Source organism: Pieris napi, chromosome 8, assembly GCF_905475465.1.
Source record: "Pieris napi chromosome 8, ilPieNapi1.2, whole genome shotgun sequence".
Taxonomy (NCBI): Eukaryota; Metazoa; Arthropoda; class Insecta; order Lepidoptera; family Pieridae; genus Pieris; species Pieris napi.
Window position 1 is genome coordinate 967,696 of NC_062241.1, and position 27,476 is coordinate 995,171.

At 33.1% G+C, this 27,476-nt stretch overlaps 1 protein-coding gene and 1 non-coding gene across 2 annotated transcripts in view; both read right to left on the minus strand.

The window, feature by feature from the left end:
* The window catches only part of LOC125051472 (ubiquitin-like protein 3), a 162,646-nt gene that overhangs the window by 52,854 nt on the left and 82,316 nt on the right, over positions 1–27,476 (minus strand). The window lies entirely within an intron of this gene.
* Positions 19,119–19,237, minus strand: LOC125052094. Its single transcript, XR_007117404.1, has one exon. It is a non-coding gene; the product is annotated as a 5S ribosomal RNA (ribosomal RNA).

A 27,476-nucleotide genomic window follows, 5' to 3' on the forward strand; every position in this document is an offset into this window, starting at 1 on the left:
CGGAGCATGCTCCGTCGATGACGACCTTGATGCTCCGATCGGCCAGAAAGCTGGAGATCCAATCGCATAATTTCTCGGGTAGCCCATAGGCTGGAAGCTTCGAGAGCAGTGCTCTGTGCCACACCCGATCGAAGGCTTTCGCTATGTCCAAACTAACCGCCAGCGCCTCCCCCTTGGACTCAATTGCCTCTGCCCATCTATGTGTAAGGTATACAAGAAGGTCACCAGCCGAACGACCACGACGAAAGCCGTACTGATAATCGCTAATCAGCTGGTGGCCCTCTAGATACCTCAAGAGCTGGCAGTTAACAATGGATTCCATTATTTTGGAGAACAAGGAGGTTATGGCTATTGGGCGATAGTTGGACGGATCAGAGCGATCGCCTTTTTTAGGGATCGGATGTATCGAAGCGGTTTTCCAGCACTTCGGGACAGTGCCAAGCGAGTACAGGTACCGGAAAAGGCGCGTTAAGACCGGAGCCAACTCAGGAGCACAAGTACGCAGCACAATTGGGGGGATACCATCCGGCCCGCTCGACTTATGAATGTCCAAGGAAGATAGTGCTCTGCGGACAGCACGTTGCCGGAATGTGATTTCCGGCATCGATGAATCACACCGCGAAATGGTCGGTGGTGATCTTCCTCGGTCATCCAAAGTCGAGTTGGACGCGAAGAGACAGCCTAAAAGGTCGGCCTTCTCCTTCGCAGTGTGGGCCAGCGAGTCATCCTCCCTGTGCAGTGGTGGAATAGCGGGCTGACAAAAATTCCCTTGGACAGCTTTGGCGAGAGACCAGAAGGCTCGAGTCCCTGAAGGGAGTTGGGCCAATCTCTCGCCAAATCTGGCAATGTGCTCTGACTTTGCCTTAGTGAATTCCCGTTTCGACTTACACCACATAATAGTAACTAAAGAGTCACTAGGTGGTCACGAAACGTTTTACTATACATGGGTACAGTACTGTACTTGGGTACTGAATAACGTTACGGCGAGTTACATGCCCCCCCCCCCCCCATTAATCTCCAAGAATTGCGTTACGTAATACTTGAACGCTCCCCTATTTGTTAAAAGAACTGATGTTAAATAGGAAGTCATTGTCAAATTCGGACCTGTCTAGCTATCCCTTACATCAAAGGGTAAACAAAATTTATTATTAAAAACACGAGGATACTTTTTTTAATGGAAATTATTTTGTACACAATGTTAGTAGGTAATACTCGTTTACCTAATTTTGCTTTCTTGAAATAGATCGCAACAACCATTAAGATAGTTTTAGTTTAGATTGTAATTTTACCAAATAATCATAAAATTCAATGCGACAGTTTTAAATAAATAAAGGGTGGTAATACATCATTACGTAGGTACAAGACATCCGTCAAAATTCGTGTCGTATTGTGTGGTTACAGTGACGTCGTTAGTAGTTATTGTGAATTATTTACACTAAATACATCACAACAATGTCTGAATCGTCGAAAAATAAAAATTAGGTTTCAATCGATATATATATTTGTATACATGTTATGTCATTGCTTTTACGATTTTGTTCCACGGGGCAAGCAATATATTCTTAAGTATTATTTTTATTATTTAGAGCTTCTAAATTAACCGAATTATAACAAAAATGTTTTGTTCAATATCTTTATATTACATATATAATATATATAAAGGTTCTCACTTTTATTAGTAAGAGCTTTGGAGTTACATTTACATAGAAACATTAACAATATTAACAACAAAACTTCTAAATAGGAAAACTTCGTCCGATAAAGTTGTCGATTGTTACGGGTAATAAAGATCGAATCGGTAGTTCTGAATAACAAACAAAATTTTTGTTCCTTTTTATTTAATCTACGATTTTAAAACTTGGGCATTTATAGAGTCTAAAAACATCTAATCATGGCACCAGTATTATCGCACCCTTATTAATTTATTTAAAAACACCTTACAAATTAGTAAATATAGTAAAAAATAATTTTTAAATCGAAACGCGAATGAAAAGGCTTACTTAACAATTTGACAGAGAACGCGTGTAGAAGGTGTGTATTTGTGTGTGTGTAACTGAAGACTGTATGTTAAAATTGAATAAGAGATATTAAATTTCTAATGATAATTAAAAAATATATATCCTTTAAACACCAACGTGAGAAGAAAGGTCAAGAAATTTAGACAGTTTCTCTTGTGTTATGCAAAATATAATATTTAGAAGTGGGGCTACTATTAGGTACCTATGAAAAATATTTGTGTTTTTTATTTCTGTTAAATTTTTTATTAAAAAATTACTAATATTTATGTTTCTCTCTACAAAAACAAAACGAAAATAGAGCATAACAAGAGATAAATAAAAAATACGAGATGGTATTTCTGTTGGATTATTTTTGTTCATAATTATTCTCCCAAGTAAGTAGGGCAGCTATTTCCTATCACGCCGCCAGTATCCACCTCAATTAAACTGAATAATTAAAGTTTTGTTTCCGCTCAATATAAATCGTGTAGTAAAGCAGATACAGAGATAGGCAAGGAATTCCTCCTGGTACATAAAACACACAAAAAAATCTCGAGGAAAAACTCCCCTGGAAATTCAAAGACAATAGAATAAAGACAGAATCAATTAAACACTACTCAGTAATCATTAGAGGCGAGATTAACCCCAAGTGCTTCCTTATGCAAACTGCAACCGCGCTTAGAATATATTCCTCGTTTGGAGTTTATCCACAATACGTTTAGGTATTGTACTCAACTAGATAAAGCTATGTGTTCGGTTTACATATTTTTATTTTATACGTTAACTAGCCGTTTCGCACCTGCTTTGTTGGACGAATTAAAATAATTTTCGAGTTTTTAACAGATGTTGACGTTTTGCGGTTCTAGGAAGCCTCTTTTGTTTTTATTAGCGTTAAATTTTTTCATAAAAGTAAAACAGAAATAAAAAAATGAAGGAACGTTGGAATTAAAAAAATAAATAGCCATAAACCATCTAGGATAGGAGAAATTTCGCATCGAATGGTGGTAGTTTCATGTCGATACGATCAGTGGTTTAAGCGTGAAAGAGCCTCAAACGAACACCATTTTCTTTTTATATATATAGATGAGGATGATACATCATTTTTTAACTCGGCAGTGTTTTTTTATTTATTAGTTACGCCATTTAAATGTTATACTTTTGTGTAAGTATTGTGAAATATTTGAGCAGTGTTGGCCTAGTGGCGTGCGACTCTCATCCCTGAGGTCGTAGGTTCGATCTCCGGCTGGCACCAATGGACTTTATTTCTATGTGCGCATACATCTCACTCGAACGGTGAAGGAAAACATCGTGAGGAAACAAGCTTCATCGAAATATTTAATAATTTAATAAAAACAAAGTATTAGTTATTATATCAGTCTAACATTTCTCATCATGTCAATCTCTAATTTTATCATTATCCTAACGACTGACAATTGTGTGCCTTCGTGTTAAGGATATATTAACTTAAACTGGTATAACAACGGCCACCGAACTGTTCCTTGTGGTACACTATGTGATGGATAGGTGAATCTTACTCTATCTATTGAGTATCAAGACCATCTATATCTCAATCTCTAGTTAGCTAAGACGACAGCTTACTTATTAACTAACACTACTTAATGCTACTAAATAGTACTTATCCGAAGCTGGATATATTCGGTAGTGGGCTGATCAATTTTAAAGAAAGCATTAAGTGCCTATCTCGTACCTAATCCGTTGTTTTGCTGCTAATTTTGTGCTGCTTAACAAAAAATTCTAGTATTTTTATTCTAATTGTATTTCTTATTTTTTGGTAGCGTAACTTACCTAAATAGTCATACATTTTAGATAAAGGAGTTTGTAACATATACCGAAGATATAGTATTATGTATGATGTGGTAAACTCGAATAAATAAATAAACTAATTTTTTGATGGATTATACCAATCACGTGACCACTTCTTTTACAACCTTACAGTACATATATAGATTTTCGTATAAATATATGTCTTGTATCGTTTCCTACAATAACGTGAACGTTTTTAATATAAAACTCATTTTAATTATGGCCATTAATTAAGCTTTAGATTCACACTGTCTGGACTGCCGGTCTTCAATGAACAGAGCTTTCATATAAGTTCAAAACGACGAACGAACTGTACCCTAGTATTTGTGTTTTACTTAAAAAGACTCTACTCTACATTAATTAATAAAACTTTTTAATAAAATCGACAAATTTCGTATTCAATTAATCGACGAACGATTACTCAATCTGATCGTTTCCTTATGCAAATGTCTGCAAGATGTTCAATCAGTTCAATGAGGAAGTCAGAGGGTCGATTTGGGAGTGACCTCATTGTGGGGTCAATAGGCAATTAGGCATTACGTAAACCGCTATTGTGTTATGTAAAATGTTTCATATCGTCACTGTAGAATGATAACCTCATATGTCCAAAGAACTAAACATTACAGGAAACGAAAAAAATATTTAATTTCGTTAATGTTCTTTAAAATATTTTTATGTGCATAGCTTTAGATGGTAAAAATTACTTATTTATTATTATCATAAATAAGTCCTTACTTCACGAATATACCAGTTACAATGACATAAGAGTCTACGAATAAAAATAAATGGTTTATTGACATACGAGGTTATCATTCTACAGCGACGATATGACATATCGCAAATATTCACGAACTAGAAGATGTTAGAAAATGCCGATTTCTCACACACATTTGCGGCTGCTGAGGACCCAGTGGCTTGTAAATGTCAGCAATGCAATAATTACCTGAAACAATAAATATAAATATTTAGAATTAGCAAATAAACAAAAAATACTCACGTCTCTTTTCATCACAGCGTACATACAATTGGATAGAAAGAGACGAAATCGTATTTTAGTTTTTTGTTCGTTCGACTTCTACAGTTTATATGAATATAATATATTTCTCACAGAACGTATTCTCTAATCATCAGCTATGAATCGGAAATAGGTGGGACATACGCTCCTGAAGGATTCAAGTCACGTTGCCAAGCAAGCCCTGGAATGAAATCCTCAAGGCAAAAGGCAACGTGACTCAAAAGAGACCTGGCAATGCATCATTGCAGAGGGAAGGGAATCTGGGCTGACGTGGAGTGAAATTTGGCGAGCTGCCCCGACCGACCGGGCTGGTTTTGGAATCACTCTGCCCCATTTTTAGGACATAGGACTTTAAGTCATGTCATATTTATTTTTAGTTTTTACTAAATATTGTGTGATAATTCTCAAAAAAACAAAAAATTCACTCAAAAAAATAAAACAAATAATAAGTATAGGAACCATATTATTGGGTTTTTTTTCGCAGTTATTCCACGCGCCTCATCAATTTGAGAAACGTCTTTTCGACAATAATTTCAATTGCGGCAACAAACAAGCTTAAGCAGATGGAAAAGAGAAATTTAAGTCTGAGATCAAAAGAATTCAAGTGAATTCTGAAAGTACGAGCCCTGTTCAAATTAAATAACATTATTCTTGAGTAGGGTAGCGACGTTTTGAGTAGATTTTTAACCGACTACTTTTTTAAACTGAAGGAGATACAGTACTATTATCATTATCAAAGCCACTTTTACGTCGTGTGTTTACTAATTAAATATTTATTCTCACTGCCATTACTTAACCGAGAACATCGCTAAATCAGTAATTAATTTGTTTTTTTTATGTGTAACAGGAGGCAATATGTTAAGTGATATCGCCGCCCATGGACACTCGCACTGCCACAAAGAAGGCTCGCAAGTTTTTACTATAAATGTTGACGCTTCGGTGGACGGAGAGATTGTGACCAATTTGTGTTCCACCGTCGCATTTTTTTTTAATAAATTCTCCACTCGTTACCTGTAATTGATATTAATATTACTCAATCCAATTTTTTGGACCAGTATCTACACTAATATTATTAGATTTGATTATTTGTTTGCATTGAATACGCTTTAAAATTAGAAGACTTCACGTAACAGTAGTAGTAACGACGAAAAAATTAAAAAAAAAAAACAAAAAGTGACGAAAAGACATAGACGCGGTGACAAATTAAGGACCCTGATTCATAGACTCAAAATTATAAGTGAAACAGATTAAATCAGATGATGTGTTTTAGAGCCACTGGTTTCGTATTTATCTTGTCTATTAACAGATATTTAAGACACAAAAAGCATAAATTACAACGTTATGGCAATTTAAATAAATAATAAATAAGCAATAATCCTTGTCCTATAACTTTTCTCCTTTTCACCTCTGAATACCCCTCTTACATAACATGGCAACCCTACACTGCGAATTCCGAGTAAAATAAAATTTGTCTCAATAACAAACGGGAAGTTTAGTGTGTTTGCGGAGTTCAGAACTTGCATCCACCGAGACGAGCCTTCCGCCCGCGCAATCAGACGACCTGAATTCGAATCCGGGAACTACTTTAGGGACTTACGAACGAATGAGTTCTCATTTATACATAGATTTCATATACATAAACTACGTTGTAGCTATGAAATATTCTTTATCTCTGAAAAGATGTTTTTTTATAAAACGCTAAGAATGTAAATATGAAATTATAGTAAATGCATATTAAAGCGTAAACACAACAATCAAATATACAGTATTTACAATTTTCTTAACCTATATCTTAATATATATAAATTACGTATCACGTTGTTTGTCCGCTATGGACTCCTAAACTACCGAACCGATTTCATTCAAATTTGCACACCGTGTGCAGTTTGATCTAACTTAAAAGATAGGATAGCTTACGTCTCAATTTATACCCGCAATATTAGTTTATTGCAAAATATCAGTTTATTATTTGATAGTCACAATTCTAACAGATGGCGATGTGTTGAAAGTACCAACGTTTCACATAAGCTACAATTTAATGGCATTACCACCAAAAAAGCATGGTGGTCCCCATGACTGGTGTTCTTCTACCGTTTCCCTTGAATAGGTTTCTACTATGTAATATAACTAAAACCTTAGCCACAGCAACGCTTGGCCGGTCTGCTAGTAGTAATAATAAAAAGAAAATTAAAACAAATGTAGAAAGTTTGGTCCCAGTTGTACCTTTAACGCTGGCAGCATTTCCTCACTGTATTGCGATACTTATTCTTTGAGCGAGGAAAGCCCCAGTTCTGGGGTCAAGTAAAGTTTTAGTTTCGAAAATATCATAAATATAAAATTCCTAAAAAAGAGCGTCTATAAGTGAAAGGTAAATGCACTCAGCCGATAATTACCGTGAATATTGTTTTCCTAATAATATATAATAATTATAAATAATTATGCAATAGTCAGTGAAAAATTGTAGAAATTGCGAGTGTCAAGATTATGTAATATATTACCATATAGAAATTCTATTTTTAAAATTAAAATTTCGTAAAGAGAATTTTAAAATATGAATATTTTAAAAGTTATAATAATTAAATTTTTAATTTGTATTAATTTTCGATACTTAATATTTTAATGACAATTAAATTTATTAAATTCCTTACATATCTTCCTTTTTCCCTCCCTCATAGTCTCGGAAATCTAAAGTTTTAGATTTGTATAAAAGGCACTTCAGGCATATGTGAGTAAAATATCCACCATGACATGTTTCGCCTTCACTTTCCTAAACTTTGACATTAAATTACAAAATAATTTTAATGCATTTCTCTAAATGTCGTGCCGTCACGCGATTTAGGTTAAAATGTAAATCTCACTTCTCCAGTTCCTTTTAACCTATTTACGTACCTGATGTTTTGAACCACACGCAGCTAAAGTATATGAACGTATTAAAGTTCGTAGCTGAGATAAACGAACCGAATGAAGGCAAATTTAAACTTTCGTAAATTTGTTTTGCATTACATTATGATGGGCTCATGACAATCAGATCTCTAGGCCTAAGAACTAACCGAAAGACAAGGCGAGCAAGACAGCCCTTATCAACTTTGCAATTAGATCAAAGGCTCCCAGGGACTGCGATTAAGGCTGTTGAGAGATTGGCTCTAACTGACCTAGATGGAAACTGTTACCAAATTTCAAATTTGGTACACTTAACATTCTGAAAGCTGCTCTATTTTTAGACAGAAGTTATACACTATTTTACATCTAAAGACGAAGCTAAAATGTTCATCCTTTTGTGCCTTCCAAACATTTTGTCTCAACTGTAATGGCACTTCAAAAGACCAAGAACTGTGAATGGATATAACTTAAAAAATAAACGGCAGATGTTGGTCTATACATTTGACCATGCGGACAAGGCTACGCTGTTAACGTGTCTTGGCTTGGGCGATTGCAGGTGACGCCGTGGGGTTTTAGTGTGTATGCACAACAGCGAGTCCCACATAACCCACCACCACTCACGCCGCAGTAAGATATAATGCATAATCCATTTCTCGACGAAAAAAAACAAATGCATTTGACCAATGACAATTGAGCATCGTGATTAGCGCCTGTACTGTAGCTTCCAATAGCAACAGCCATACTAGAGTACGGGTAGGTGAGAATTTAAAACGATGTACGGAAAATCAAACAGTATATTTGATGTGATTGGAAAGCGTATCATGTCGCGCGTCTACGCATGTGGGATATGATGCTGTTGACCATTAAAAATAAAACGAAACGCGCCATTATTTATTTATTTTATTTATTTACACAAGAATTAAGTATTAAGAATATCCCTCACATGCACACCTGTACGTTCATACCCTCACTTTTACACTATCACAACATGATTAACTGTATTGAATTATTTTTATTAACTTTTTCCTTTAAATTGAACCTTTTTGTAATATATGTATATTCGATATTTTTCTTTAGTATAATTGTTTGTTGTTATAAATAAACCATGTTAGCTGTATGATTACAAAATATATAAATAAATATAGTACAATTAAAATATAAACTTCTGTGATGAAAAAAATTAAATCAAATTACCACAAGGAGTGCAAAACTACATAATATATACATAAAGCATGGAACAAAGCACGCGTATGAATTACGATAATTTCAGTTACATCAGTTAGTACGAAAGTTAGGGACACGATGTGGACAGTTACAATACAGTAGAGGTTTAAAGAAAGATAGAGAAGGAGCTATCTAGCTATTAGAGCTTTAGTGTTTTGTTTTTCAACTGCACATTGACGGTTGAATAACTCAATGCCCTAGCTATTATTGGTTACCCATAATTAACGGAAACGAAACGAGGAAAACAAACAGTATAAGTGTCGCAATCAGCAATTGGGATTGACCTGGATTTCAAAGGCACGTGAATGGCACTCGTTATACACAAGTGCTGTTTAAATGCTCACATTCAACGTAAGCATGGATTAAGAGTGTAGAGCATTCCACTAAAAGTGGGTGAAAGCGTTGACATTTAAGGCATATAGTAACGTAAAACTAAGGTACGGAAGATGAAATCTATGTAGAAATTTGTTTGCTTATAATGTATTTTATGGTCATGAATTAATTACACATTTTGATAAGCGAAACGCAGGTTGACAGATAACTTGTTTTTAACACGACAAGTGGCTCCATATATTAACTGATACTGCCGCCAGTAGGTACACTTACACAATGCATTGCCGGCCTTTATTATTATGAATAAAATAAAATGAATCAGTGGCGAAACCTCTTTAGGGCCTTAGATTTAGGAATCTGTTTCATGATCATTTGTCAATCTAATAGGCAAGTAGGTGATCAGCCTCCTGTGTCTGAAACACGCCGTCTACTTCGTGGGTCTAAGGCATGTCATGTCATGTTCTACCGTTCTAGCGAATGTTAAATGCGCACATAAACATAAAATCCATTGAGTGAACAGCCGGGGATCAAACTTACGACCTCAGGGATGAGAGTCGTATGTGAAACTACTAGGCTAACACTGTTACACTAGGCATTATTATGAATATTCTGTTTAAATGTACACGATTACTTGCGTTAAAGATTTATTATATGTTGCGACAAGGTTATATAATAAACACTATACAATTATTGTTACTTCAGTATATTTGTTATATTCGTGCTAAAGAAATTAAACACAGGTAAGTCAGGTAACACACACAGAGTTTCATCGAAACTAAGAATACACTTCTCAAACAGCCCTTTCTTACCCACCTAGTAGACTTCTCAAGCAGTCAATACGATAAAAATACGAATAAAACCTGTTTGTATGTATGTATTGGAGACCTTTCTCACCCCCTTTGGAGTTAAATAAGGACTGTATCCTATCACACTTATAACATGAATCTGTAATTAAGTGAATTACTTGTACAATATTAAGATATTCCAATTTCCCGAATCTCGCCAAATATTGACACTTCGCGGTTTCCGTACCAATTATTGGAAATTCGAGATGGGGCTTAAAAATATTAAATTTGTTTGCATTCCATCACCGTAACGGCCCTTCGAAAATAAATTGCAAAAAAGTTTAATTATTTCTAATAGACTTGATGCTTTGACTTAAATGCTGGTAGAATATTATTTTGTTAATGCTCTCCAATGTTCAGGATTTGTTATTAGATTTAAATACAGTATGGAACCATTTCCATACGTTTCTTCCATTTGCTTCCATCAACTTCCTGGCTTGTTTAATCAAATACAATTAAGTTGAAATACATAATTTTCTTAAAATCTTTCAACCGTTTGAAATTTGTATTTTGTACCTTAATTTTTAGTACAATCGTTGTAATACATAACTTAATATTGTTGTAGCTATACAAAAGAAACAAATAAAAGCGCTGCAATGCTGCCGTATTATCATTGGTAGAAGCCAGGGAGGTTTTGATAGGTACTGCTTGCACAGGCTAAATTAAAGCGAATGCATGCAATGTAACTTCGGATATTAAAATTATTATATCGCTTTGGTTGTTCAATTAATACACAAATATCCTATGTTCGTTTGTTAAGGTAACTATCGAAAAGGAATCATGCATGCTTTGGACCCGAAAAAGACCTATTAGAAAGAAAAAAACCAAGTTTTTTTTTATTTAAACAAAAAGCTCTTGAGCTATTCGTTCGAATATTGCCTCCGAAACGACTTCCATATTTTCGACGAATAAATTTCAATGCACAACGTGCCAAAAATCTACTTCAACATTCACTAGTACGATGAAAATCACTTGAAATATGGCCTAATTAGTGAGTTGCAGTATTATGCAGTGCTATAACTCCAGTTCAGGCTTTACGTGCTGGAACCTTTCAAATCATTGCGGTTGACATTGCACGAAACTTACCAGTTTTAGCCGCGCCAAAGTCAAGATAATCGAAATTAAAATCAGCACAGAATGAATTAAATACATTGGCATGCGCAAAGTTTTTATTTAGTTTATATTATTATGATGACTTTGCAACATAAGAAAAATTTATAATTGAAAATTAACATTATTTTACCAGATATTATGAATTGTTTTTTGTTACATTACGGTTCTTTGCAACATAACATAATAGGTTCATTGCTTCTAAGTCCTAGATCATATTTTAGTCTGTCACGGCTTTCTTAAAAAAATATAAATATACATAGTACATATATTATATATTTTTGTAATATTGTGAATTCTTTTTTGTCGGTTATACTACGATTAACTTTAAGTTATGTTGATATTACTTATAATAGCTATCAATACCATTAAAGCATAATTATCCAATCGGACCTCAAATAAATGAGCTTTCATCGAGCTTCGACAGGCGCTTTGCGAAGAATACAGGAGCTTAACGCTAAAGCCGTATCATAGAAGGTTTAATACGTCGAGGTGAAATATCGCTAATCCAGGGCGATGGAAATATTTACAGTCGAGCAGCGATCAAAGGATTCTGTACAGAATTGTTCGCGCAGCGGACCGTGAGATATTGGTCATTATTGGCTTGCTGTATACGTATGCATTTGCTATTAAGGATTTTTGTATGGACTGGCCTCGCCATTCATAGAAAACAAACGGATACATCGTAATTCGTCACTGTAGAATGACCCTCGTATGTAGGTATAGAACCTCGTATGTCAAAAACCATTTATTTTTTATTCTATGTCATTTAACTGGTATAATCATGAAGTAAGGACTTGTTTATGCTATTAATAAATAAGTTCTTTTTACCATCTAAAACTATGTCCAAAAACACATAATAATATTTTAACGAATATTGACGAATTGAAACATTTTTTCGTTGTCTGTAATGTTTGGTTCTCTGGACATGCGAGGTCAGTCTACAGCGACGGTTACACCTTTATAGTATGTTGAGTCGAAACTTTTATCGCTAATTTATTATTATTCGTAAAACGGAACAGAACATCGCGGAAGTTCACGCAAATTCTGGTTTAAGGCCAGCGGCTGTGCGGCCTTCACAAAAACGAACTCGACCTATATTTGATAATAAAATTAAGCGAAAACATTACTTTTATGGCGCCACAGCTTTAAAGGAAGCCACTGAAATAAACAATGTCAAGGATTACAAAATGCCGACATTAACAGCAACTGTTACCCTTTTAACTCTCCAATTCTATTAATTGGTACAGATACCCGCAAACTTCTTGAGCATTAAACAAGGAAGTGGGGGAAAGTTTGCGCAGCGCGGGACGCAAACGTCGACACGTCACTCTCCCGCACTTAAAATCGCTTGTGCGCAAGCAAGGTAATTTGTTCAAGATATTTGCCGGTATCTGTACAACAGTTATAAAATACGGTTAAACAAAATGACACTGTTACTACTTACAATACACTTACCAAAATTAGCTTGTATTGACCCCCCCTCCAAGTCCCATTAATAAAATTGCGTCCTCTAACAAATGTTCAGCAAATGTAACATTTCAATGGACTAAATGAAATTCAAGCGACGTAGATTCAAAACACTTGTTAAACTGGAATTAAACAATTTGAAATTGGAACCAGACACGACCAAGCCCCCACAATATATTAAGCTGGATGTTTATGATAGTTGAACACGACGAGACAAGGCCGGTCAAAGCCTCACTTAGTTCTAGGTCCGCTTAATCCTTTTACAATTTAACACTCAGTCGCTTTGAAATTAATTTACATGACAACTGAATAAGGAAAATATTCACGCCGAGGCTTTATTTATAGACTTAAATCAAAATTAATTGGTAGCAATGCACTGGAAAAGATACTTCTATAACTAATTATAATAAAAATAAAAACTTTATTTACGGCAAAAGGCTTGTGACAACCTACTAATATTATAAACGCGAAAGTTTGTAAGTATGGATGGATGTTTGTTACTTTTCACATAAAAACTACTCCATGTATTTTAATGAAGCTTTACAATAATATAGCTTATGTACATCAGAATAACACATAGGCTACAATTTATAAAGATATTGGAAAAAAATCTACCATTTGCGAGCTATTCTGGCATGCACTGTCTTTTGACAGTGCATGCCGCTAGAGTTATACATATGTCATATATTATGGAAATGTTTAATAGAAAAACAAAAAAAAGCATTAATATACTCTGATTTGAAGAGTAAAGTGTGTAGTTTAAACGCAGAGTTGCTCTGAAAGTTCGTCGAGAATTCGTAGTATAAATATAAAGTGGGTGGTACGGTAACATTATTATGAACTTATTAAACCTAATAAATAAATTGACTAACAATAACGGTACTATTACAGGTCGAAATTTTTTATTTAGCATTGAATATATAAACAGACTATATGTATGATAAGGCTGCCAGTTGCAAGCACCGACGTTGCATGCAACCCCCGATTTGGGGGAGGCCAACCGGCTGCAACCCTAAGAAGAGTCACCACAATTGAGACTTTCATAATAGAAGAATCTAAACCTAGTTTCACAATAGATTATTTATTGGAAAACGAGACAGAAAATTGATTTTTATTGGAAAATAATTAGAGGTCAAAGGGAGCCTCCACTCCTTTGTTACCCCGAAAACCTTGAGACTACTGAATCTGGCATTGGTTGAAAGTGTTTACGGGCGACGGTTAGAAGTTAATTAAGCGCTCCCTGGCCCGAAAAAACCTTAATAGAAACAGTGGTGGCACAGTATATATAAAAAATTAAAATATACATTAAAAGGCAGGCACACTTTTGTACAAAAAGGGTATGTTAATATTAAAAGCGTGTTTTTGGAATTAATGTGAGTTGTTCATGCCATATAAGTTAAAATAAACACATTTGATAGTATATGATATCAGATTTTTTGCATCATTGACCCTAGTATTTTTTAACTTTGAGGTTTCAGCAACTTCGAAAAACCAAAAAGAGTTTATTAATGCGATTTGTATTTTTTTTTAGTTCAATGAGTTTCCTCCGTTTGTGATGATCTGTGCCAAAAATGTGTACTTGTACATATCATGTACAATCTTTAGTATCTTTACATGTTATATATAACAATGTCTAACATGATGATTCGGAAGAAGGTACAAGTGCTGTCTAACAAAATGGAATAACACATGCCACCGATTCTAGATAATTATATTCTATATCTATACATTCTATTCTAGAATATTCTTTTGTCAGTGATATATGAAGATCCTAGGGTCTCGTATACAAATAAATAAATAATAGTTTAATTCTCTTTGACAAACCAATTGGCAAAAGAAAATTGTTATTTAATCATTTATAGATAAAATTGAAGTTTGAAGCTTATATTATAACAAGATCTAATAACAACCAGAAATATAAGGAATACATTGTAATACCATCTTCTACATTATGTGAACAAAGCTTAAAAACAATTCATAGAGTTTTTTATCAAAGAGAGTAGAGTTCCTATTGATTAACGCTATCTTATCTGCCTTTAAACAATTTTATCCAGCCATGTTACCAAAGGCGCAATCTAATTTTATATAGGTAGGTTGTATAAAAAAAAATTACTTTTAAAAACTATTACACGAAAAAACTACTTGCTGATGAAACGAAATCTTGTAGGTATATAATTGACCGTATAAAAAACTATAGACACATTAATCTCTGTAAATAATTGATCTTTTTAACTTTGATAAAACTTTTTCCCTGTGGACAGAATAAATCTAGCCGTCTGAACCTTGAAGTCAAATAAGACATAAATTAACGAAGAACTTTAATTAACTACAGTACGAAAATAGCTGCAGTGGGAACTCGAATTTGGCACGATAACTTTTAATAGCCCTGTATAATTTCATGCGAGTTGCATATGCAGTTTGCATTTCATAAGACATCCTCATGCCAGATTTAACTAAATTGAAGTATGAAATCTAATTTTTCGTAACAATTCCAAAAACTAATTTAATAATTCAACTTATTAAACGTAGTAAAATCATAACCGACTTGATGAATGACAATTGTGAATAAGTAACAAACAACTATTACAATTTATACGTTAATGATTTACTAAGTACTGTAATGCGTTTTGCCAAAACTTACCGATATCCAGATTGAGCATTCTGATAAACGAGCTAGGTCTGGATAGCTAAAGATCGACCACTATGAAATCAATTTTTATTTTCCCTATAAATGCTTTTCATATTAAATATTTTATTTTTCTTGTACCAATGTATCAGTGTGCCGAGCGTTGGCAAGCTTTTGAAAATAAATACATAAAAAATCACATTTCTATACAAATACTTATCAAAAATAATTTGTCTTTTAACTAACTCGTAACCAAATCGTTGAGTTAGATTAAGTTGCGTTCTGTCAAATCTTAGGGCTAAAATCAAAAGACACAGTACTAAAACGATCTAATTAAACTGACTTATAACTAACTTTTATGAAAGGATTTCAAAAAATCTGACAGAATTTTAACGCGAGCTGCGACCTCTTCAATACTCAATTGATTGCATTAGTACATACTTCATTTTGATTTAATAATATACTATTTCTTAATTGTATTGAGAGCAAAAAATATCAACGTATTAAAACGAAGTAAATTTTCCTATGAACAATACTGAATATATTCCAACCCCATTCCATTTTACTTTCATTAGGATTCTCGCCGCATTAATCTTCTCCAAGTCATTATTATAACAAGCCGAAGTAACGTTAACTCTTCCGTCAGTAATGAAACCTGCCCGTCTCGATTCGCGTAAAAACTTGAGAAATTTGAATTTAGATGAGCCAAGTTGTCGGCTAAATGATTTCTTTGAACCAATGTTACTGATGGGTGGAGTTTTAATAGTGGCCCAGTGGTTAAATCAATCACTTTCAAACCTGGGAATGTAATTGGAGCCTAGGCTGAAAGTAGTATATAGTTATATATATTTAAGCTTTAACTTGTTTAAGCTACCCCGGAATATGCTTAATAGGAGTATTAAAAATATTCATAGCGCTAAATAACCTGCATCATGAGCAGAGAGAGCCCACATCACACCCTCACGTACATACAATTCCACACCATCACATAAAAAAGCCAAATAGAACTTAGTTTAGTATGAAATATTTTTCATTGATTTTGTAAATGTTTGAACCTTCTTGTAAATATTAAGTATTCCATCTATGGCTATATGTTTAGTATAATTATTTTTGTTACATATATAAATAATTTATGTTAGCTGTAGCGTTACGAAATAAATAAAATAATGACTTGAAGCTTAAATATAACACAAATGCATTGCTTGATCATCAAAGATTGATACAACAATACACCTCAATGCATTGTTTATTAAAACACTCTTGCCGCATGGGAATGAAATCACAGTACCTATATATATAATAAATATACTATATAATATAAGCTTTCTTAACTCTCAATTAAAACAATTCCTCTCAAGCTGTATAACCAAATATTTTGAAATGTTGGAAATGAAAATTTCCCTTACATTACTCTCCATTAGTGAATTTTTCCTGGTAGATAATGTATGACCTCACATTTTATTAACCCGTGGGCAAGGAACCCTTGTCTGTTTGTCAATTATTCGAAGCAAAACCACTCGACGCGTACAAAAATATTCTTTTGCACTTTGGGGATTTCGTTTTGAAATTTGAGATTATTTAACAATATTAATTTACATTACAGAAACCGCATTTTTAACGGACCACACTTAAAGTCAAATGAAAGAAGTAATTTGAGAAAATTATTGTAATAAATATATATAAAGGTGATTTTTTAATTAAACATAGAAAAACTTATGATTTCTTAACTCTTTATCGTAGACTATACTATACTATTCATGAAGAATATATATCTGCTTTAAAAAGGCCCCAAGAAAAGCTTGTGTTTAGTAGGTTTTTCCTTATTTGCAAATAAATAACTATTATGATATAAAAAAGTAAATTGCACAATAATCGAATATTTTAATGAGCTTGGCAACAATACTAGACACGGAAAACTAACCCACAGACTACCTCTACTATCCTATATTAGATAATGAGAAGTGGTGTCTTCCTACATATTCTGGCAAAATCACAATAACAACATACTAACCAATAAATGTATAATATTTTTATTATAATTCTGTATATCAAATTTCACCGTCGTACACAGACAATGTTGCGGTAACTGATATTTAATTAACTGCACTATTCTGTTCTTTTTCTGTTTAAAATTTTAATTAAAGTTCGACATCAATATTGTTTTTACTGTACTTTGTTTGGCCAACAAAAGCGCATCACCACATAACCTTAAAGCCTGAAAACTCAAGCGCTCGCTTATATATTATATAATAATAAATTTTATTATTTATTTACCCTTTATAGTAACGCAATAATAAATCTAAAGGCTAAGCGTTAAAGACTTACCGCTTATAAGCGTTCTCATCCATACAAGCCGTGCAATAAGACATTTAAAAGTAACACAGAGAACTGCAAATTAAAGATAATATGTATTTTTAATCACAAAAATATCATAAACGTATATATCTAATCTATTCGTTTATAATTATCGTATTTCTCCATATATAAAAAATCAGTGACGCTACAACTTTTTTAGGTTTGAGCCTCATGTTTCTGTATCTGTTTCATGATCATTTGTCAATCTAATAGGTAAATATTAGAACAGCCTCCTATGCCTGACACAAGGCTATGCCTCACGATGTCTTCCTTCGTTCGAGCGAATGTTAAATGAGCACGTAGACAGAGTGTCCATTGGTGCACGATCGAGCATCGAACCTACGACTGCAAGGATATGAGACGCAAGCTGAAGCCAACACTGCTCTTATTTAAAAGTCATATAAAAATACGTAGCAATCACATAAACTGTCACTTATGCATTTTTAACTTCAACCAGTATTTAAATATTTATCATCGCTTCCCAGGCAACAAACAGACAAAAAGAGGTCTCGCCGAAAATAGCCGGGCCTATAAACTTTTTACTTCTTACCTGCGCTTTAGAGATACGGGTTTTAACCGGCCAAGCGTAAAACCTCTAATTAGAGTGTTCGAACAATAAAAACTTTCAATTCGCTGTTATATGTACATTTAGGTACGTACACAAATGTTTATAGCACACAACACAATTTTTTTTGCTTTTGTAGCGGAAATTCTATCTATAATAATAATAAAGGCCGTTAATATATAGTTAAGCTATGTTATCCTAATATCCTTCTGTACCATTGATCGAAAGTCCTTCACGGGTAAAGGCCTCACCCAGCCTTTTCCAAATACCTCTATCCATTGCTTTCTTTCTCCATTCGCTTCCTGCTAACGCTTCTATATCGTCTATCCACCTTTTTTGGGCGCCCTCTTCTCCTTCTTCACATCCTTATGCATATATAATCTATCTATAAAGTTGACAGAAAATAAAAATCTGTGAGTGCAATGTAATTTTTTAATTACAAGTGTTTTATCTGCACTTATTTTAGAGTATGAGTTTAGATTGGTTTGAGATAGTTAATAGTATTAGAAATTGAATACAATAAAGTACTTAGTTGGGATCCAAAGGGATCTCAATCATATTCCCAAGCAGGGGCTTGATTGGAACCCCCGCAAGGAAAGCGGAAGCATGGCCATCCCAGGCAAACCTGGCGCCGTACAGTTGCAGATGAGGCAAAGAGAGCAGGAAAGACTCGGAGGTAAAATACGAGGCTCAAGACCGAAGGCGCTGGAGACACACTTTGGACGACCTCTGTCCCATCTAGAGGTTATAGGACATTAAGTCAAGTCACTTAATTGTAGTTAAAAAACCTTTAGAGGTGATTAATTTATATGTTAATTGGTATCATAACAGTATGATAGATTTTCTCGACACCAATCTTACAACGAAAAAAAAAGGCCAACATCACGAGGTGTTCCCAGGCGGTCACCCATCCAAGTACTGACTTCGCCCGACGTTGCTTAACTTCGGTGATCGGACGAGAACCGGTGTATTCAACGTGGTATGGACGTTGGCGATAGCTAAATCGAAAATGTATAATATAACAACTATAGCAAAAAGTGTCGTGACAACTTTTCGTAAGAATTTTTTCCGTCTAGCCCCCTTTCACAACGCGCGATAAGGAACATAGAAACTAAGAACAACGTAACAAACTAAACTCGAAATTTATAAAAAAAATCTTGAAACTCGATTTTTTCGAGCAATATGATATTTCAGGACACGCCTGATTAAACTGTTTACTACCTATGACCTTAATTAAACATTCAATTAAACAGTACACTTTATATATAGGTCAGGGTCACGTAATGTAGGCATCGCGCCAACACCCTTTGCCTCTCGTTATAATAGATCTACATCAATTTTTTGCATCCAAATGAAAATACATTAGGGGTCGTTCAAATATTACGTTACGTATTTTTACACATATTACCCACACATTGTCTGTTTGAAAACTAAATGCATTTTCGAGGATTCATACAAAAAATTAATACGTTTATGTACTATTATTTTTAAGAGCGTTGCTTACTTTTGATGACAAGAGGATAAATTGCAGTAATCGTAATACTTGAACTCTTTGCCCCCGATAGTAATGGTATGTGGGACTCGACCCACACCAATCTCTGATATTCAGAGACTCCGGGGTCGCTCTCACATTCTAACCGGGCCTCATCGGCATAACTATAACGTTTGGTCTACATAATGGTAGAAAGGCAAAACATTAGAAAGGTTACTATATCTTCTGCTAACACAATTTCAATGAATGCTACTATTAGATTTTTTCATCAGTTAACAATTATAAATAAATAAATACGTTAATAACTTTATGAACCGTCTCAGTGCGCAAAATATCTTGTTTCATAATTATAATAGCATTGGTAAACAGGGGCAAGTTGTAACCACAGTGCACAGGGGCAAACTTTTAAAATTCGTATTAATTTTATTTATACATTTTTAATTTTGATTATTATGTAGGTTATGTAAATACTGTATATTGTGGGTTGGAAAGTAGTATATTGTTCGTTATCCTGGTAAACAAAAATTAGTTTGTTTCATCCGAACCACTACAAATTTCATAAAAAATCAAAAATAGTTATCGCTTCTAAGGAACCCGCCCAATAATTAATTATTATTATTTATTTATTTTATTTATTAACACTTCTTTGCAAATAAAAGAAACACAATAAATAAAAATTATAAGGGATGCAACGGGCGGCCTTATCGCTAATAAGTGATCTCTTCCAGGCAACTTTATTATATATATTTTTTTCTCGATATTTGTAATGTTTGTATAATAATCATGCCGTGGCTAATTAATACATATTTTACAAATCGCGTTAACTTTTCAGCAATTGTGGTGAGAGACCAATATCTATACTGTAAATTCGTTGTGGCAAACAGGGGGGATTATAAAGTAAATATGGTAAATGTTGGACGCTTAGCAAGCTCTTGTGGCCTAACGATCGAATCACGTTACACTAATTGGCATTTGTTTTCAATGAGTTAGTAAATATCGCTAATTATGCGGAAAAGCAGTTTGTAATGAAGTGTTTGAATCGTTCAAGGCTTAAGCGCCGAGTTAGCTGATACACGATAAATGGTTATGTCATTATAATCAATAAAGATTATGTTTATGTATTAGCAAAGTATATATTTACAGTTTACTTAAGAGGTAGTACAAAACTCCGGACATTGCCGCAGGTAAACGAGAGGGTGGTACGTGTCGAGTGTCTGTGATTGGTATAGGGATGCTGGTGACCAATAACATTCAAACGAAACGCGTAATCGTTTAGTTTTTTCATAAAACAGGGGATAAACGGGCAGGTGGCTCACCTGAACCCCTGGATACTCTTAATGCCAGAGGGCTTGCGTGTGCGATGTCGGCCTAAAGTATTTCTTACGTTCCTAAAATAGACGGATATTTTCATAGATATAAAAAAGATACATAGAGTTTTGGTATCTTTTTTTTATAGAAACGGGAACAAACGGTACGAGGATCATCTGATTACGTGGTACCGCTGCTCATGGATACTCAATGCCAGAGGGCTCGCGAGTGCGTTGCCGGACTAAAGTATTTCTTACATTCTAAAACGAAAGAGAAATATATATAAAATACAAATAGAGTTTTTATAGAACAGGATGAGGTCCACCTGATGTTAAGTTATACCGTCGCCCATGGACGGCTCGTACGTTGAGTATTCACTGTATGACATGAGACCAATATGACTATGACAATTCTACTAGTGATAAATGCTTTTTAAGTTTATACTTTTATATGCGGTTATCTAATGTACCGGTTAAATTAGAACCGTAGTAATGGCTCGTTTGACCTAAAATAGTTTAACTATATGCAATTACGGAGTTCATTTATGACAGTTATTCCTTTGTAGGAAAAACACATAAGTAATTAGAAACTGTTTTTTAATCAATATAGCGTGTGTTTTGCTTCACTTAATATTATATCAATAGTAAATATATAATTGTTCGAAAACAATAATATTATTAATAGCAGGCGGGATATTCTTAATTTTCTTAAATTGTTGAATTATAGTCTAGTCGACAAGTTGAAAATGGAACAAAATAGAGATACTACTCTTAAAATTATGTGCGATAGCTCATTGGATCCGGAATGACGTCTAGAAAAATGTGCTAAAAGCGTGTATTAGCACATAAAAAATTGCAAAAGTTATAGACCATTAAAGATGAAAAAATAATGGCATTTAGTTTTTTGCCAATATTTAACAAACTATTAATATTTAAGAAATTTCAAATAAAGATTCTGAAAGAGGAGGAAATTTCTAATAAAAAACTCCTGACTCCCAGAACTCTATCTCCATTATTTATAATGTTAATTTAACGCTGAAAATAGGTCTGCGGGTGACATTTTTAGGATTCGCGCGTGGCGTCAAAAGCGACTACGGCACATTAATTAATTAATTTAAGGTAATGAATATTTTTTTTTAAATTTGAAAAAATTATGGTGTGTTCTGAACACTATAATTAATTTATTCCCGTTGAAAATTTTACTTAAAGTTAATTTTTCAACAAGTTAAATAATTGTTAACTAACGAAATTTTCTCGAACGACCGTCTTAATTGTAAATGAAAAAAAATGTTTAAATAATGGTCGTAAAAATATTTCGCTTCGTAGAGCCTTTCTTACATACATACTTAACAAGATCGTGCCATAAAAGTTAAAAAAATATTTATACTTTGCTTATAACAATTTTTTTACTTAAACAAAAACTTAAAAATCCATGTAATGATATTAAAAAAAAATTTTTTTTTCTAAATCATCAAATAATCGTTTTTTTATTAATACAAGATATTTATTGATTTGCAAAAAAAAAAATTCCCGCCATTTGTTAATAAATTTTTTTTAAACAAATTGATTAAATCAATATTTAAAAAAAAAATTTAACACAATTTTATTACATTAAAATTTTTATGATTTTTAAAAAAAAAATTTTTCCTTAATAACAATTTTTAATTGTTTATAATCGTTTTTTTTAATTTTCTATTGTTTAAATAATTAGTTAAGAAATTTTTTTTTTCCTAAAAATCATAATTGATAGTCTTCTATAAAGTAACAGAAAAAAAAAATTTTTTAATCAACAATTCTATTGTTTATTAACTTACCAATTTGTTAAAAACAAATATTCAACCTTTGTTTATTTTTTTTCTAAAACTTCTGAAATTAACAAAAACAACCATATATAACAAAGTATAGAAAAATTTTTTTTGTAAATTTTTTGATTATCATGAATATTACTTTTATTTAAAATTAAAAAATTTTTTTTCTATACTTTGTTATATATGGTTGTTTTTGTTAATTTTAGAAGTTTTAGAAAAAAAATAAACAAAGGTTGAATATTTGTTTTTAACAAATTGGTAAGTTAATAAACAATAGAATTGTTGATTAAAAAAAAATTTTTTTCTGTTACTTTATAGAAGACTGTCAATTATGATTTTTAGGAAAAAAAAAATTCTTAACTAATTATTTAAACAATAGAAAATTAAAAAAAAACGATTATAAACAATTAAAAATTGTTATTAAGGAAAAATTTTTTTTTTTTAAATCATAAAATTTTTAATGTAATAAAATTGTGTTATATTTTTTTTTTAATATTGATTTAATCAATTTGTTTAAAAAAAATTTATCAACAAATGGCGGGAATTTTTTTTTTGCAAATCAATAAATATCTTGTATTAATAAAAAAACGATTATATGATGATTTAGAAAAAAAAAAATTTTTTAATATCATTACATGGATTTTTAAGTTTTTGTTTAAGTAAAAAAATTGTTATAAACAAAGTATAAATATTTTTTTAACTTTTATGGCACGATCTTGTTAAGTATGTATGTAAGAAAGGCTCTACGAAGCGAAATATTTTTACGACCATTATTTAAACATTTTTTTTCATTTACAATTAAGACGGTCGTTCGAGAAAATTTCGTTAGTTAACAATTATTTAACTTGTTGAAAAATTAACTTTAAGTAAAATTTTCAACGGGAATAAATTAATTATAGTGTTCAGAACACACCATAATTTTGTCAAATTTAAAAAAAAATATTCAATACCTTAAATTAATTAATTAATGTGCCGTAGTCGCTTTTGACGCCACGCGCGAATCCTAAAAATGTCACCCGCAGACCTATTTTCAGCGTTAAATTAACATTATAAATAATGGAGATAGAGTTCTGGGAGTCAGGAGTTTTTTATTAGAAATTTCCTCCTCTTTCAGAATCTTTATTTGAAATTTCTTAAATATTAATAGTTTATTAAATATTGGCAAAAAACTAAATGCCATTATTTTTTCATCTTTAATGGTCTATAACTTTTGCAATTTTTTATGTGCTAATACACGCTTTTAGCACATTTTTCTAGACGTCATTCCGGATCCAATGAGCTATCGCACATAATTTTAAGAGTAGTATCTCTATTTTGTTCCATTTTCAACTTGTCGACTAGACTATTACAACTAAACACGATAATATTATAAGTCAAAGTGCCTATTATAAGTAAGGCCTTTTTACACAGCTTATCTATTTGATAAAAGGGCCTGGGGCCAGTGCAAACAGGCTACTCCTAATTAATTTGGGATATTTGTTTTAAAATAAGTGTTGTATGATGGTTTGGTATTTTAAAAGAGTACTGAGAGTTTTTTACGCTGGCTTTTTCTCTCGCCCTACACCCTCTGTCTTCTTTGCCGATGAGTAGGGATGCCTACCGATTCAAATTTAATGACGTGGAATAAGTGATACCTGTATCTTATATTCCATAATAACGTATATATATATAACGTAATAAACATATTTTTATTTTTTTATTTAACAAATTTAGAATCAATTTAACATATTTTCTGTTGACGTTCATAAGTGTACTTGGTTACCAATATGAATAAAGTTATTTTGAGTTTGAGTTTCAACGGTAGGTACATCAACAGAGTAGCCTTTATACTAGCCAAAGTCTTAACTATGAATTTATGGAAAACATTAAGAAACGTTTCTTAGCACTGAGTCCGAGTTCCGTACGTCAAAAATGTATTGGTTCTTAACATACACGAGGCATAAAACTCGATTTTAATTTCACCTTATTTATCTTATCCAAATTTCCCACTGCCCAATGATACCATCACTGATGAGTATTATGATTACCAGCGATTTTCCTGTCGATATGGGACACACACGACGCCACTATAAACTTTCATTGCTGTTAATCTGCATCCGGGATGTAATCACGTATGTTGGACATGTCAGAACGTGCCCGGACAGATGCATTCTCACACAAATTCAATCTCAATTGTGACACGGCGATATTCTATATTTGACTTTTATTAAAAAATGCTCTGGTTTTTTATCCTTGACATCATATGAATTATCATTTGCATTTAATTTAAGTCTAGAGCAGGGTTGGCCTAGTGGCTTCAGCTTGCGACTCTCATCTCTGAAGTCATAGTAGTTGTTACAAGGCTACTATGACTTACGGTGGAACATGGTGTAATGGTTGCAGCTCCTTACAAACGTCGTGTCAAACAAAAACTTGGCGATTAAAAAGAGTGGCGCAGAGTTTATTTGAGAACTGGCAGTAAATGAAAAATTAGAAGCATTTAATGTATATTTCTTTTTTTTTGACGTTCATAAGTGAACATTGTGTTACCTACATGAATAAATGATTTTTGATTGATTGGTTAATTTATTAAACTTGTCTGATTTTACATTATACTTATGAGATAAACGTTTTTTTTAAATAGACAATTATAGTTTGAACCGTGTTGGCCTGGTGCTTCAGCGTGCGACTCTTATCCCTGAGGTCGTAGGCTCGATCCCCGGATGAAAAAGAAAGTCCATTGGTGCACACCATCGTGACAAAAACCGGCTTGTTTGGCCCAAATAGTTGACGGCTTGTGTCAGACACAGGAGGCTGATCACCTTCTTGATAATTAGATTTACATCATCATGACACTGTTTAGACATCTGAGGCACAGAAATAAAAAGGATGTAGCGCCGCTGATTTACTTTATATAGCTCTATATACGACATAAATTTCAAATAAACTTCTATACATTTCTCTAATAACTAATTCCATAGAAACAATACCAAGAATTTAATAAAGACAAACCAAGTTCGTGCCAGTGAAATCACTATTGAGATTCAAGCTACGCCACAGGTATTAAAGTTCCTAGAAACCTGTAATCCTGAAACTTTAATGTACAACTTCTGTAATTCTATAGTCTGTAGAACAGGAGCTGTTAAGCCTTCCGTCTATAAGACACTTTAACTAATTTATCTATAATTAAAAAACGATAAATACGGGTTTAATATCTTTTTATTAGTACCTGATTGTCAGCTGAAGCGATTAATCTATAATATACGTATGTATATCGTACAAAAATTAACAACAAAATCAACCTAAATCGCTAAACCATTTAGTAATCGTGGGTTTTTTAAATAACGTGATATTGAAAATAGTATTGTAAAATAAAATAAATTTAACAAAAAAAACCTTGGCAAAGTTGTATCATTATAACTATCGAAGTACTAGTATACTAAGTAGAAAACGACAGCGCGCGATACCAATTATTAAAATGGCAACTCATTTGCGAGCCTCCTGACAATGTAAGTGTCCATGGGCGATATCATTTAACATCAGGTGAGCCTCCTGCCCGTTAAATATAAAGAAATCTAGCCAGTCCAGCGGAAATAGAGAAGCATCCATTATAACAATTTCGTAATAAAAAATACTATCTAAAGTATTAGGTATACTAGTAAGAAACAAGTAACATATTATATATAGCCGAAATCAAACTAGAATTAAATTAAAAAAATCAGAGGCGCTACAACCTTTTTAGGTCTGGGCCTCAGATTTCTGTATCTGTTTCATGATCATTTGTTAATCTAATAGGCAAGTAGGTAATCAGCCTTCTGTGACTGGCACACGCCGTCGACTTTTTGGGTCTAAGGCATGTCGGTTTCCTCACGATAATTTCCTTCACCGTTCGAGCGAAGGGTAAATGCGCACATAGAATAGTCCATTGGTGCACAGCCGGGGCTCGAGCCTACAATCTGAGGGATGAAAGTCGCATGCTGAAGCAACTAGGCCAACACTGCTCAAACTATAATTGACTATAAAAAAAAGTTTATCTCATAGTATTGTCTTTGATTAACATAACCTTTATACATTTAAAGAAAAAAGATTCTTCCCAAGATTAGAACACCCTAATTTCAATAGAGAAGACGGCCTAAAATTGTCAAACACCTGGGATCCAATAATATCCAAATTAAAATCTCAAAAAGAAAAACAATCCGCGAAAATAGAGGACACCGTGAGCCATTTTTGTCAAAACCCTCCATCTTTTAGTCAATACCAACTCCGGGGAAATAAATACAGATAAGGCAACTTTCTCTACAGCTGTGATACTTTTTGACATTCAACATCTTTTGTCTTCAGTCACCGTGACCACGCACGCTGTAAAGCACGCGAAACGTCGGATAAATTAAAAATTATGTCAAATAATTGTAAATTTATAATAATACATAACTTTAATCCGGTAAAAGCTTTTTTCTTTAAACGTTTATCTCACTACTTATTAAACCAGACAAGTTTAATAAATTAACCGTTTCTCCGGTTAGCTTATAACAACTTTTATATCACCATTAAAACTTCGCCAAGGAAGTAATAGAGTATCGGCCTAGTGGGCACAAGTTTTTATTTGTTTTCCGAGAGTATTAAGGTACAATTTCAATCTCAGACCA